The sequence below is a fragment of the Sinohyriopsis cumingii genome, chromosome 10 (genome assembly GCF_028554795.1).
Source record: "Sinohyriopsis cumingii isolate HCF-2022 chromosome 10, ASM2855479v2, whole genome shotgun sequence".
Lineage (NCBI taxonomy): Eukaryota > Metazoa > Mollusca > Bivalvia > Unionida > Unionidae > Sinohyriopsis > Sinohyriopsis cumingii.
The window spans coordinates 106,952,004-106,964,363 of record NC_142970.1 but is presented as its reverse complement, the minus strand read 5'-3'; the positions used below and the strand labels follow the sequence as shown (position 1 = coordinate 106,964,363).

General features: G+C 35.2%; 1 long non-coding RNA gene across 1 annotated transcript; it reads left to right on the top strand.

Moving 5' to 3' along the window:
• The first annotated feature begins 980 nt into the window (after positions 1-980).
• LOC149790787 (uncharacterized) lies at positions 981-2,645 on the top strand. Its single transcript, XR_016423648.1, has 2 exons — positions 981-1,112; positions 1,487-2,645. It is a non-coding gene; the product is annotated as an uncharacterized LOC149790787 (long non-coding RNA).
• Positions 2,646-12,360: the final 9,715 nt, after the last annotated feature.

The window sequence follows — 12,360 nt, the reverse complement described above, 5'->3', positions numbered from 1 at the left end:
CTACAAAATACAGAGGGAAAAACCTAATGTTTGGGACATGTTTTTTTTCCACCCAAAATTTGCTCGTGGTTGGAATGCGATTTTGTGTCTGGATTTTAGACCTATTGGCCTCAGATCTAAGGCAGACCGGTCTGAACTGCACACAGACAGGTGAACCTTTGCAAAACCTAGGATAAGGTGGGCATTTGGAATCATGAGAGGTCTGCATACGAAAATGATTGGTCCATTAAGCAAATTTTTTTATATAAAAATCCAATTTTTACCCTTCTGCTCATGCGCAAGCAAAACAACCAATGAAAAACGATGTTTCTAACACAACTAGGCATTAGCCTCATGGAAAATATGTTAAAAGCCGATGTATTACGATGTATTCAGAAATAGCCCCCAAAATGTCTTTCCTACTCGCATTTCAGACGAAAACGACAAAAACCTCTGGGATGAATGAGTTAATACAAAGAAGGACAGAAAATCTGTATACTTTCATTTCAAAACAATTTAAAAAATCAATTTTAAAACACTTTACAAGATCATTAATTGTTGAGGGAGTCAATGAAAACATGAAATTATTTATATAAAACAAACAAATTAGGATTCATACATGGCTAAAATAAATGACATTAAAGTTAGCTGAATCACATATTTTTCAATGAAAATAAAACGGCAGTGAAACCAAAAACTGAGTCAGGCCATTTATGCAACCACTCTTGGTAATGCAACTATCATACAAGTCGGGGGTTAACTGTACCTGAAAGCCCGCCATATTTATTTCTGCAGGATTTCTTATTCTTGTCAGGCTTATGAACCCATTACTTTTGATAGCGGTTGTACACCTTGCAAGAACTACATATCTTTGTAATTGTTACCTCACACATGAAGTGAATATTTATCAGCTACCTATGAAATGAAACCCGTTATTCTGCATAATTTGGCATTACTCCTTAAGTTAATCAACATGACCTTCAATGAATAGCCATGTTTTGGCACAAGCCTGATACCATACATTGTTTCTTATCCTCTATTAAAACTGGTACACTAGTCCAGGTGTCAGGCTTTGTATGCTGACTGTATGGGGCCTTCACTATATCAAGTTCTGGGTAATTGCAGGTAATCAGGTAAGACAGATAAATCTACTGCTAGAGAATGCAAGTGTTTTACTGAATACAGCTGACATAAGACCACTTGATAACTTCTGTTAACCATGCTACATTTTTTACTGATCTGACAGACTTGTGAGGGCTGGGGTTTTAGTACCCCATTGGCAACTTTACAGATCTTGGATTAGTGTATTGCAATGCTAAGTTACTCTGATATAAATTATTTAAAGTGGCACAGTGTTCATTCCAGAAATGGAAAAGTAAAACCAATAGCCTTTACTAGGTCAAAAAGTGGGGTCATTTAGATCAAGAGTCCCTTGATGGGACTTTTGCTCTTACTGACCAGAAAGAATTTCCATGAATTCAATACAAAACGATTTTTATACTTTCAGCTGCTAAGTGCTCAAACCATCTCGGATGTTATTGCCCCAGAATAACAAACTTATTAAACAAGATGTGGTGGTCAGATTGGCGTGAATCTTACTAAGGAACAGGCAGACATCACAAGACATCTTTTTGGTTGAAAGTGCATGTCAATATGACCATCCATTTAGGAGGAGGAGTGAAAACAATATTTTTGTGATGTCCATCATGCAGCCATGCTGGCTGTAAGATTGGCACCATTTTCATTTTGGTATCAGAAGAAATGGGGAAAACCATGTTTGAAGGAATCATGCTGACATGTTTGCATCAATTTTATTTGGGACCATCTAGACACCATGTATCTTCTACAAAACGACTCCATTTAGAATGAGAAGCAATAAGAAGATTTTCAAGATGGTCATGCTGTACACCACATAGGCACCATCTTCATTTATGACAAGCTCAATGTCCTAAGCAGTCTTTAGGTGAGAACTCCATCCTAATATGTATGTGCATGTGTGATTTGGATTTTGTTAACATAGCTTTAACAATTTTTCATTCATATCGATACGATGCCTGCAGTTTGACAGTTTATAGTGATGTCTAGCACTGGGGCATCATGCAGCAGATACGTAGCATGATGTCCCACCCAGTCACATTATTCGGACACCAGGCCAACCAGTCCTAACACTAACCTCTTAATGCTGAGCGCCAAGCGAGACAGCTGTTAATACCGTTTTTGTAAGTCTTTGGTATAACTCTACCAGGGTTCAAACCCATGACCTCCCGCATCGGAGGTGAAGCTCTAACCACTAGGCCACTGGAGCAGTCCCATCCTAATATGACTTACCATTCAGAGATTTTCAAGATGGATGTTAGCTATGCATCATTCCGATATAGGACCAACTAGAAATAATAACTAATCTTTTAGTGAAAAACCCATGTCGATATGATTGTCCATTCAGAAAAAGTAGTAACAACATTTTGAAGATGGTACAGGAGTAGCAATAATAACCAATGGGAGGACCAATAACATGTAACAATGTCATGGGTTTATTCTGCAATCAATATTTGATTTTCCAGCATAATGTGTTTTGCATCAGCAACTGTATAATCCACTGAGCCTCAATTTTCTTTCCTCTCTGTAAACTACTTTGGAAATAAATGCAGCACTTGCTATTGCTAAAACTTTAATCTTTTACATTTTTTTTTATAAATGGCCTACGTTCTTCTTGACTGGTGCCCAAGCCAATCAAAATTAGTACAACCTTTCTGTCTGCCAATGAATCTGATTATCTGAAGATTCAACAAGATCACTCTACTGAGTACCAAACAACAAGATCACTCTATTGAGTACCACACAACAAGAGTACTCTATTGAGTACCACACAAGATCACTCTATTGAGTACCACACAACAAGAGCACTCTATTGAGTACCACACAACAAGAGCACTCTATTCAGTACCACACAAGAGCACTCTATTCAGTACCACGAGAGCACTCTATTCAGTACCACACAACCAGAGCACTCTATTCAGTACCACAAGAGCACTCTATTCAGTACCACACAACAAGAGCACTTTATTCAGTACCACAACAAGAGCACTCTATTCAGTACCACAACAAGAGCACTCTATTCAGTACCACAACAAGAGCACTCTATTCAGTACCACACAACAAGAGCACTCTATTCAGTGCCACAATGAGAGCACTCTATTCAGTACCACACAACAAGAGCACTCTATTCAGTACCACAAGAGCACTCTATCCAGTACCACACAACAAGAGCACTTTATTGAGTACCACAACAAGAGCACTCTATTCAGTACCACAACAAGAGCACTCTATTCAGTAACACAACAAGAGCACTCTATTCAGTACCACAACAAGAGCACTCTATTCAGTACCACACAACAAGAGCACTCTATTCAGTACCACAACAAGAGCACTCTATTCAGTACCACAACAAGAGCACTCTATTCAGTACCACACAACAAGAGCACTCTATTCAGTACCACAACAAGAGCACTCTATTCAGTACCACAACAAGAGCACTCTATTCAGTACCACATGGTAGCCCCTAGTCTGATGCAAATATACTCCACTTGGGGAATTAGACAAAACAAACATCTGGACTGGCTCACCAGCTCCTCTGCAAATAGGGTTGAAGTTAGCCTCTTGCTTATCAATGATTCTAGTAGATCTCAAAGCAGGCATTCCCTGAAGACCTTTCTAGATTATTGATGAGCTAACTTATAGTAAGTGTCATTTTGTTAATTGCAGATATTTATCTAAAAAGTCTATCATACAGACCACAATAAACAGAACCAAAATTTTATAACCAAATAATAGCCATATATCCACTCTCCACTAACGGTCCTTAGTAAGATTTAATTGGAATTTCCAAAAATGATATAATAAGTCATACATTACTTGTAAAATATTTCCTTAGGAGCTAATTAATTCTAAATTACACTGTAAGTACTTACCTCTATTTTAAGCACTTTACACCTACTTAAGGAGCTACACATTTTGCAACCAATGGTCACTATCTAAATGTTTAGTTATATCATTTGCTATCAGTGATTAATTCTAGTCTAGAAACACATATTTCCTCACCAATAAAAGGGTTCTTTGTTTCAAATGATAGCCAGCATGAAGTCTGGATGTAACATTCAAACCGTTAGGGCCAGTTAACATCATATTTAACAACCATGCTACTAAATTTAACAATATATACAGACGTGGACAAAACAATAATTAAAACAGAATTATGTACGCAGGTATCTTCTCATCTAAGACATGGATAACTACCTGAAATAACTAAATGTATTATAAAGGTCTGGATAAGCTAATCAATCTAAAGTCAACCATAATTATTTTACACTTTTACTTAGGGGTCCAGAGTGGCCTAGTAGTCTAAAGCGCTCTCCATCACGGATCAATGACATCTCACCTCTGTCTGCGTAGGTTCAAATCTCGGGCTCAGCCAATGTGGATATGTGAGAAAGCTTGCCGATATCTTCTAGTGGGTCAGTGGTCCTTTCCTGGATTTTTCCCGTTTTCTTCCTCCACCATTAATAGTGGTCGCCATGTATAGCCTATCTTGTGCTGAAAAATGGCGTTAAACCCTATAACAACAACACTTTTACTTTCTTTAGGTCTTTTTATGCATACAACATGTGCTATGAAGGGAACTTGTATGCAACAATGACTGAAAATAACTGGAACACGTAGAATGAAATCCTGGTGACATCTTCTTATGTAACTAACAGTTACATATAAATTATCATCAGATAAGTCTACTGTGTATCAGGTGACATGGTCCGGGTGAATGCAGTCAGGGGAGTGAGTGGGTTACCAAGTCATACAGTACAATTAACTGACAAAGAATTAAATATTAATTTTATTCAACTGTCTTAACTGTAATAAAACACCAAAGTACTAATGAATATTGACAGAATTTAGCAAATTTAATAGAGTTTTAAAGGAGAGTTGATTGGCACATTCCGAACCACCCTCTAAAAGAAAATTAGAATGTTCCACAGACCAGTTTACTCTTAAATGATATGTCTACAGTAGTTTCTGAAAGTATAATTCATAATTTTTGTCACCTGTCCTTAGTTTGCCATGTCAACTCTGTCATCAACAGTTTTAAGGAACTAACACATAAGAATGAATATGACTATATTTAGCATGTATCATTATCTGACACCTGCCCTTTTCTTTTTACATGCATAACAATAGAACTTTGCATGAACTGACTGACGGAGATCATACTCTTTGCATTGGTTAAGAGTTCATCACTAGAGTCTCAGTTCATTTTAGGGGTTGCAACAATGTGTCAATGACCCTTATTTTTCATCTTTGGCAAAGGAAACCTACCTAGATGGTGTCAGTCAAGTTTGTTGCCCCAGACTCCCACCCCAACAATAAACATAAAATATCACAAGATCAATGAATCCAGCACATCCTAAGCTAGCGTATGAAAAGAGTTCACTCACTGCCAAGAAAGGCACAAGACAATAAATTTCAATGGCCATTCTAATTACTTTATTTTAATGATTTTGATTATCTTGGGGGTCTATCAAAAACCCAAGGAATATGGTTGACACTCTACCAGGTGAAAAGAAAAGCCAGGATCCATGATAAGTAATCCTTATCTACAATGGTAAGTAATCCTTATCTACAATGGTAAGTAATACCTATCTACAACGGTAAGTAATACATATCTACCGTGGTAAGTAATCCCTATCTACAATGGTAAGTAATACATATCTACCATGGTAAGTAATCCCTATCTACAATGGTAAGTAATACCTATCTACAACGGTAAGTAATACATATCTACCATGGTAAGAAATCCCTATCTACAATACTAAGTACTACATATCTACCATGGTAAGTAATCATATCTACCATGGTAAGTAATCCCTATCTACAATGGTAAGTAATACGTATTTACAATGGTAAGTAATACCTATCTACCATGGTAAGTAATCCCTATCTACAATGGTAAGTAATACGTATCTACCATGGTAAGTAATCCCTATCTACCATGGTAAGTAATACCTATCTACAATGGTAAGTAATACCTATCTACAATGGTAAGTAATATCTATCTATCATGGTAAGTAATCCCTATCTACAATGGTAAGTAATACCTATCTACAATGGTAAGTAATACATATCTACCATGGTAAGTAATCCCTATCTACAATGGTAAGTAATACATATCTACCATGGTAAGTAATCCCTATCTACCATGATAAGTAATCCCTATCTACAATGGTAAGCAATCCCTATCTACAATGGTAAGCAATCCCTATCTACAATGGTAAGTAATACCTATCTACAATTGTATGTAATGCCTTTCACTGGTGAATCATTTCAACCCCATAACAAAAGTACTATTGGGGATTATTAACTAAAGGAAAGTATGGTTAAACAAACATGGCAGGTATTTATTCCTTCAACCTGACAATGCCAGGTGGGTACAGCTGCTACAATCAATATATAGGAGCTTATTCTAGTACCAATGTTCCACTGCAGTTATATATATATATATATATATATATATATATATATATATATATATATATATATATATATATATATATATATATATATATATATATATATATAAAGTCCACACATAATAATGCTAGTATCTGTATGAGCTCTTCTGTGGATCAGGTGTTCATAAAAAGATTTTCTACTGTATGCACGTTAATATGCTAACAAATATTCAACTCAGAAGCTGATAGCATATATATTTTATAAATATGAATCATTTTCAGTCATATGATAATAAAGCTAATTCACTAATAAAAATTGTTAAAACAAAAATGTGTTAATGGAACACGCATGCCCTGCTACTGTGTGTGATATTACATAAATGTAAAACTAAACCAAGGCGACAGGCATGTGGACATACAGACAGACAAGAGTAGTACTATATACTGTGTCACTGTGGGGCATTAAAAAGTACAACAAGTGAGCTGTTACTATTGATATTCTAGTCATAAATTCCAGCACATGTACGTGTGGATGAATACAGTTGTACTGTGTACTGGAGTACCTTACTTAACATTTTTCAAAACAAAATTTTATTGCAAATTATTGAATAAAGAGAAATAATAATTTATCAATTAGGTAGAATTCATGATCTACAGAAACACATTGTGATGTTCTGACTTGGAAACATGTTTTCACCCTAAAGACCAGAGATATAAGATATCACCATGTATCTGCACCTTTTGTTTGAACCGCTGACATATCCCACCCACCCCTAATCTGCTGTTGTCATCTTCATGTACATGTCAACCATCACATACAAAATGAACTACGTGTTCATCGAACATGAATGACAAATACGAGTGCCTGATCTAAATGCAGGTGTCGAAAAGGTTACAACCATGCCACTAAATAGGTAACTAAACATTCCACATGTTGCTGAGTAGTAGTGATTTATGTTTTTACGATCCTTTCAACTGTAGTACCACAATTACTCTGGTCACATCAGTTTACTCAAGGCTGACCTCCTGTTACAATCCCATTTTAGTTGTAAACAGCTGGTGGATCTCACTACCTGCCTTGTAACCAGGTCAAGATCAAGTGTTGGTTGATCACTATCCATCAGATGCTGGGTGAGGGAGTCTGGGTGCTGTTCTAGCCACAGACCACAATTACCCCCACCCCTTTAGGTTGACAGAAATCAGGCAGATATTGCCAAAACATTGTTCCTTGTTTGCATGGTCTGTTTGCCACCAACTTATCTGATAAAGTTACTTATTTTAACAATTACAAGTAAAACCCATTATAATGTGATTCATTATAATGCAATTCTACTTATAATGCAATGGCAGTATGGCTCCCATTTTTTAATTTATGGTAAGCTCTCTTTTAAACATCCTAAATGCATGCTCTCAGAAAAGCCATTTATTCATATCCCTAGCAGATTATATGATCAAGAGGTTAATTAAAACTGATGACATTGAAATTTCAATGCACATTTTCTATGTGAAAGTTTCTTGAAAAATTTGTTAACGCTATCCTGCTTACATCGCGATTTTATTCTTTGGAGCCCAAGCATCATGTTATGACAGGTTTTACCTGTATCAAAGGGTAGACTTTTAACTCGAGGAATGTTTTTTAGAAAGCAGCATTTGCTTGTTGGTTAATGAAAACAGTGAGATGTAAAATGTCTATTTTCTGGGTCATGCAGATGCTTTTTGGTTATTTTCTACCAGGTACATATATGCAAGTTTCTTTCATTAGCAATACAATACAAGATGGTCAACCAATGATGAAACCTTTCAGGATTTACTGAACTAAGGTGGGTCAATCAATAAAAGTGGCAAACTATTGAATAAATGAAATAGAAGAAAAATAAATGAGGTCTAAGGCCATCTAATAAACAAGCACTGGAACATCAGGACAGTTTTCTTTCTGTTGATCAACCACTGGGACATCAAGACATAGATTTATATCCCTTGTTCAACCACTGGGACATCAGGATATATATTTCTGTCCCTTGATCAACCACTGGGACATCAAGACAGATTTCTGTCACTTGATCAACCACTGGGACATCAAGGCATAGATTTCTGTCCCTTGATCAACCAATGGAGCATCAGGATATGTATTTTTATCCCCTGAACAGCCATAGAACTAGAGTTTCTTCAAAGTTTGAAATTCAAGACAACTACGAGCTACACAAACATCCCAATTTCAACATTATTGTTGGACATATGCCTGCATAACTTTCCACATTCTTTTCCTTGGTGTTGTTGAATTTATGCTCAATATTTTAACTGTTCACAGACCAGATGGTGCAATCACAGGCACGGATACGGCATGGCAACTGCCCCTAATTGGCAAATCTGGGTATATACCCCTTAGGAGCAATCAGTACAAGAAACAACTCACACATTGATTTGCATGCATGTTATGTGATGGCAGATCTGTGTTTAAGTTGTTTGCGATTGGACTGGACTCACAAGCATGCATTTATGATACATCCATCACATATGAAGCCTACATTGTGTCAGCAAATTCATCATTGTATAGTATTCACACACCCTCAGGTCGGTTTGTACCCTCTACCAATTTTAAAAACAAAAGGCATAAAGTATACAAAAATGCAAAAACCTTAAGCCATTTTATTCCTCAATTTATAATTTCTAACCTGATTGTCATAAGTGTCCCAAACACCGTCAACTTGTTGGTGTTTTGAATCAAATGGTAGTTTCTTTACTAACATGGTTGCCATATTAGCATGGGAATCTGTTTTCAAGCAACAGATGTAAACGAGTTCACTGTCTTTTATAATTTCAATAATTCCATAAATTTTGGAGTTACCTGTATATTTCTTTAAAGACATGCATTTATACAACAGTTCCTGCTTTTTACATGTTCCATTTATTTTAGAAATGTTAAAACTAGGCACTGCAAATATTGGTCACATGTGGCAGTTTTTAATGAAATGGACTGTTCTAGAAAACAAAAGGACAGTTAGCAGTCTGTGTGCTTGCTTACATCATGAGCTTCCATTTAGTTAGAAATTACAAAATGATGAACAAAAGAAATAGATTTTGTTCACTTTTTGTACCCTAGATTTTTTTTTGCTTTTAAAATCAGTAACAGGTTACAGACAAACGGGAGGGTGGGTGAATATTATACATGCAGAAATGACAATCTTTAATGCCATTTTTTCCAAATACTACAATGATGGGTTTTTATATCAACTGCATAAGTAAATATTAGCATAAGAAAATGTTTTCAAAAATATTCATTTTCATTACAAGTGAGGAAAAAAGTAAATGAAAAAGAGAAGAAATTATGTACATTTACATAGTATTTTTTACCCTACCGTATATTATGCTTCCATGCTATTCCTCATTACTGTCCTTTAATTGAAATAATAGACATTTTTCTTTTTGTTTCTTGCTACCCTATATACTCTTACTGTCAAATTAAAGTCAATGTCATTAATGGAAAGTCCCAGGGATTTAATTAGGCTTGTTTTGGGATTCAAACCTTCCAAAATGGATCATTAATAACGGACCATTCTTTACTACTGTCTCTGAGAGATAAATTACTACAGTTGTAGCAAGGGTTCTAATAAGACCAAGTAACCTAAGGTAATTCAGAGTCCATGCTAGACTCTTTGACAAAAAAAAAAAAATTTTGAAAGCTCTGTTATGACACTAATTCTTAAAATATGATACAGAAAAGCAATACAACAAAAAGAGACACTTACAGTATTGTGAAATTTATCCCAAGTATAAAAGTACAGAATGTTCCTAATGAACTCCAGTAGTCTTAATTGTTCTGATGTACCACAATCAAGTAATCCAAACTGTCTTTAAATGAGTTCACAATAATTAGAATTCTAAAATAATGTTTTAATTCAAAGTCAATGAACACTTAATAATTCCAAAGAACAATTTAAATAAATAATTCCCCTTTAGTTACATCTGACCACAATGGCAAATTCTGATCACAGATGGATTCCCAGAAACTGGTCTAAAATAGGAATGAATTATTTGCTTACAAAGTCCCTATTTATAAACATTTCACATGACCTACATACAAGTCATTTCAACAGAAAATTCCAATCAAAGTGTAAACAAATATGCTTCTAGAATATTCCAAGATCATTAAAAAACCTATTTATAACCAACGGTCATGGACTAAAGCTAGTCATGTAAACACACTGCTCATGTTACCCAACTTACAATCATGGACTAAAGTTAAGAACACAATTCAAATTAATTATACATAGCAGTTCAAACTATAATGTTCAACACATTCACAGTCACTACAATCTTCTGTACTTGTACAAGGCAAAATTCATCTTCGCTAGCCAAGGTTCAAATATGTTAAACCTATCTGCACCTTGGCAGATCAAGCAAGACTTTGAGTGCTTTGTCCTAGTGACATCTATTAGATTTCATGAGCTGAATCCCTTAGTATATAATGCCAACTAACCAACAGCATGTAACAGTGGTACAATGTACATGGGCCAAAAATGGTGACGTTATTTTGACTCCAAACGGATACTTTCAAAGTTTAACATCAAGAGTATGACTACGTACCAGAGAGAAGCCATTACATGTGCATTTGAGTTAAAGGTATTGTACAAACAACAGACCAACAAAGGAAAGTCCATTCAAGTTGAGTGCTTCCCTTGTCTCGACCATGTAAGAAAAAGTATTCAAATATGAACAACTTAAATTTGATTGGATGTGGTGGCTGGCCATCACATCCAATGAAATTCACAGAACACAAAGCACAGAAATATCTGCTTGATTCACCAAGGTATAGACAGGGTAACATACTGGAACCTTGGCTAACAAAGATGGTCTAAGTTGGATGATTAAAAAACAGATGAAATACTACCACAACTTTCTTAAAACTATTTTGCTTTGCCGCAGCTGTTGCACAACATAAAACAGCAACTTCCAACTGTTATTTTACTGAATATAGAATACAAAATCACTGATCCATAACTAATTTGAAAATGAAACATTTATCAAAATTTGGAGTATTTATCCCATAGGATTGGCTGAAGAACATATTTTGTCTTATATTATAAAATTGACAACACCTTCCATAGCTGATGACCATTATTTCCCCCATATGTTTATAGGATAAACTACTGTATCAAATTTATTAATGCTATTATCCTGGGTCATAAATAAGTTCATAGAGTTGCAATATGCGTTTGTCTGGGTTATACAAATTGTATTAATGCTATTATCCCAGGTCATAAATAAGTTCATTGAGTTGCAATGTGTTTGTCTGGGTTATACAAATTGTATTAATGCTATTATCCCGGGTTATAAATAAGTTCATAGAGTTGCAATATGCATTTGTCTGGGTTATACAAATTGTATTGATGCTATTATCAAGGGTCATAAATAAGTTCATAGAGTTGCAATATGCGTTTGTCTGGGTTATACAAATTTTATTATTTGCTCACGTTTTGAAAATCAGGTGAAAATTTTCAGTTAGTATTTCATAGAAAACAATGTGACTAATGAGTCACCCTCTATAAATAAAGCATTATTATTATTATTATTATTATTATTATATAACACAGTCGTGGCTTGGCGTCTGAAATTTCAAATACATGGATTTTTCTCATAAACAACAAATATTTCTTTCTTAAAAGTACAAAGAAAAAAACCCAGAAAGTTTATTATCATTTTGAGGAAGAGATCGTGTATGAATAATACAAGACGACTGTGGTGTGGCTACTGAAATTTCATATGTATTGTTCTTGTGCACTACAAAATAGTTAATTTCTTCTTAAAACCATGAAAAATAATTTCTTCTTAAAACCATGAAAAATAATGTGCACAAGCTTATTCAGGGATCGTGCAAGTCTTCGCC